The sequence below is a fragment of the Aotus nancymaae genome, unplaced genomic scaffold, assembly GCF_030222135.1.
Source record: "Aotus nancymaae isolate 86718 unplaced genomic scaffold, 86718_ANA_hifiasm-v0.15.2.pri h1tg000004l, whole genome shotgun sequence".
Classification (NCBI taxonomy): Eukaryota; Metazoa; Chordata; class Mammalia; order Primates; family Aotidae; genus Aotus; species Aotus nancymaae.
Window position 1 is genome coordinate 21489238 of NW_026988415.1, and position 4170 is coordinate 21493407.

Sequence of the window (4170 nt, forward strand, 5' to 3'; positions counted from 1 at the left end):
TTACAGCTCAGTAGTATTCCATTGTGTATATATACCACATTTTAAAGAATTCTTCGTCTGTTGATGGACACTTAGGTTGATTCCATATCTTGGCTATTGTGAAAAGTGCTGCAATAAATATGAGGGTCCAGATATATCTTTGACATATTGATTTTCTTTCATTTGGATGCTGGATCCCAATCCAGTATTGGGATTGTTGAATCGTATTTTAGATATATTTATAATATTTTGCTTATAATTATTTTATTAATCTGAATTCCCATCAATAGTGTATGAGTTCCCTTTTTTCTAAATTTTCTCCATCATTTCTTATTTTTTTGCCTTTTTGATAACACACTTATCCAAAATGGAATTAAGTACATTAATGGAGTAATACACTTATCCAAAAATTCCTTTCCAGGAATAGTGTCATGAAGAATTTTTACTATATTTTTTTCTGATAGTTTTATAGTTTCTGGTTTTAGAGTTAAGTCTTCAATCCATTCTGAGTAGATTTTTTGTAAGTGGTGAGAGAGTTAGGTGGGAGTCCACTTATTAAAGAAAGAAGGACTCACGCCATTGGGAATAGCCTGGTTTAACACAAAGGAATAGAGAAAGAAAAAAATATAAGAACTTTTCAGGAAATATTAAGAAGACGTGGCTTAAGCAAATGATACAGGACTAGTACTGCGGGATCATTCCATGCCAAATATATGACTACTCTCCATAATAGTTATGGATAATTGTTCATTCAGACTCTATTTTCAGTACTTTCAATTACATGGATTGTCTCTTGAGGGATCTGATTAAACTTTTCATTTAAATGCAATAGATAAGACAATTATCTATCGCACCTCTATACTATGGAAACCTCATTATACAGTATTATAATTTTTGCCTTCAACTATAAAATATAGATTAATGAATTTAATAGGAGAGACATAGTATTTTATATCTAGCCAAATAGTTATCACTTACTTGTTTTCTTCATGACTGGTATTTCATTCTTTCTCTGGCATAATTCCCCTTCCAGCTAGAGAACTTCCTATAGAAATTATTTAAGAGTAGGACTGTGTTTTAATTTATCTTTATTTCTGAAGGTTATATCTTCTAGATACAAAATTCTGGGTTAAGAGTTGTTTTGTTTTCATTGCAAAATGCTACTATATTTCTTTCAGGCTTCCATAGTTTCTGGTGATAAATGTATTTTTATAAAATCATTATTATTTCCTGCATATAATGTGTCATTTTTTGCTGGTGGCTTTCAAGTCTTTAGTTGTCAGCACTTTGATTTTGATATGTTTCAGTCCTATGGGATTTTATAGGTCCCTTTGGGTTTATCCTTCTCTGAATTTGCTCACATTTTTGAATGTGTACGTTTATGCCTTTCATTATATTTGAACAATTTTTTTGCCATTATTTTATAAAACATTTTATAGTACCTTGATCTTTTCATTATAGGACTATGATTACATGAATGTTAGACATTTGGTTATTGTTTCATCAATCTTAGGGGATCTGTTCATTTTTTCCCCTAACTTTGAACTGTTTTCATATAGAATAATTAACATTTATCATTATTCACCTTCAGTAATACATTCTTTTCTTGTCTCTATTTTGCTATTAAACTCCTCCACTGATATTTATTTTGCTTATTATTTGTAAATTCTTAATTTTCATTTGGCTCTTCCATGTCTTACATTTCTTTATGTAAACTTACAATTTTTTCCATTAGTTGTAACACAGTTCATAAGCCTTTGCTTTAAAACTTTTCTAGTTTCTGTTTTAATGTCTTTGTTAGATAATTCCAACATTGTATTATTTCAGCATTTGTGCATTATTTTTATTTCATGTGAATTGGTCTTCTGAATCCTAGGTAAATTTGGATTACAGTCTGGATGATTTAAATATTATATTATTGAAGGTCTTGCTCAAAGAATTTTGGAGAACATTGAGACTTTTGTACTATTAAGCAACAACTTGCTTAATTTCAAACAGAAAGTTCTAATATGCCTTCTGTTTTTTTATGTTTCATAGACTGGTTTTTAAAGCTTTCATTGTATTATTGGGATCCATCTTGTGTGTGTGTTTGTATTTCAATCAAGGGTCAATTTGAGATCTCAGTGGTAATATTAATTTTAGGTCACATCTCAATGTCTTTTGGTATGCTGAATAGAATTAAATTCATCCCTGCACAGTATATAATGAGTCCAAAAATTAACCTAATAATTCTGATACTTACTAGTTTCCCAAGGGTTTCTTTTAAGCTCTTCCGGATAGAACGCTGTGGCTTTAGTTATACCATTCTGTCATGTACACAGTGTTGTGAGTAGAAGGATACAGGAAGAACAGAAAACATTGGAGAAATAATAAATTAATTACTCTCTCTGAGCACTTGAGATTCCCAGTATGTTTCTCAAACCAGAACTAAAGGGCTTCTCCTGGATCTTTCTCTGATTGTTCTCTGCTGCTCACTTTACGGCTTGCTATGCAACTAAATAGAATACTAGAGAAAAACAGTAAACCTATTGCTAGTTTAGTGGAAATTTTGATTTTGGTCTTCCTCCTTCTTCCTGCTATTATTTTCTTTTCAGTAACCTCAACTATCTGGGATATTTAATGATGCCTAGTTTTTAAAAGCTGTAGTCACCGGGAAAGATAGAGCGGTGTGTGCTTATTTCATGTAATCTGAAACTAGAACCTGCATTTGTGTTGGTGGCAATGTTTTCATAATAGATGCCCTTTCTACTAGACTACAACTGCATGAAGGCAAAGACCATGTTACTGTTTGCTCATAAGTTTACATCTAATATTTTGGACAATGTTTGGTACATGGTAGGTAGTCAAAAATGCTTTGAGACCACTTTTGCCATTTACCATAAAGTAAAATTATTTTTATCACCATTTAAAAAATTAATGGAATTAACATCATTTTTTCATGTTATTGTCATACTTTCTTAAAATATAATATTTTAATGGTAACTGACATTTCTATTACGTTTTCATATCATAATGTATGCAAACTTTTCTTTGCTGTTTTAAATTTAGTTTATTTCATTGTATTTTTACTATAAGTAACCTTCAAATAAAGAGCTATATATATATGTATATGTATGTGTATGTATTAGTCCGTTTTCACACTGCTGATAAAGACATAGGAAAAAGAGGTTTAATGGGCTCATTAATGGGCAGGTCTCACAATCATGGTGGAAGGAAAAAGGCACATCTTACACGGCACTAGGCAAGACAGAATGATAGCCAAGCAAAAGGGTAGATGCCTTATAAAATCATCAGATCTCATGAGACTTATTTACTACCACAAGAACAGTATGGGGGAAACCACCACCATGATTCAGTTATCTCCCACTGGGCCCCTCTCACAACACTAAGAATTATGAGAGCTACAATTCAAGATGAGATTTCGTTGAGAACACAGCCAAACCGTATCAGTATATATTTCCAAGTTGATGTAATAACTATATATTATCATTCAAAAATTATTTATTTTATTTTATTACAAAGGAGCATCAGCATTTATTCATATGGCTACTAGAAATGTAACCATAAGAAAGAGCAATAATATATTTGCTCTTTCCCAAATTTTTTGTTCATGTATATTGCCTATGATTTTTTACTTCATCTTAAAAGTTCTTTTTATATAAAAATAATTAACCTTTTATCTGTTACATTAATGTCACATATTTTCTAGTGTGTAATTTGCTTTTAATATTGTTTATAATATTTTTGAGGTACCAATTTTAAATTTTATATGAAAACGTTTATCAGCTTTTTCTTTCATGGTATACTATTGATTTTATGCTTAGAACTTATTCTCTACTTCATGATCAGATAGATGCTAATCCAGAGTTTCTCATGGTCCTTTTATGATTTCCATTTTCTATATTTAATTATATACTCTATATAGACTATATTTTAGTATGTTGTATGGGGCAGATATCTGACTTTATTTTGTCCAAAGTTTTCATTAATACAGAAGCATTTTTCCAAAATATGTGTGTTTTCTGATTTGATATACTATTTTTATCATATTTCCAATTTTCATATTAACTAGACTCTATCTTTGGGATGGCTGTTTTATTGCTTCTATAGATCTATGTATTTTTGAACAGCCCAATTCTACTTTAATTAATGTAGTTTTATCACTAAAATATATACACATTAATGAGTTTG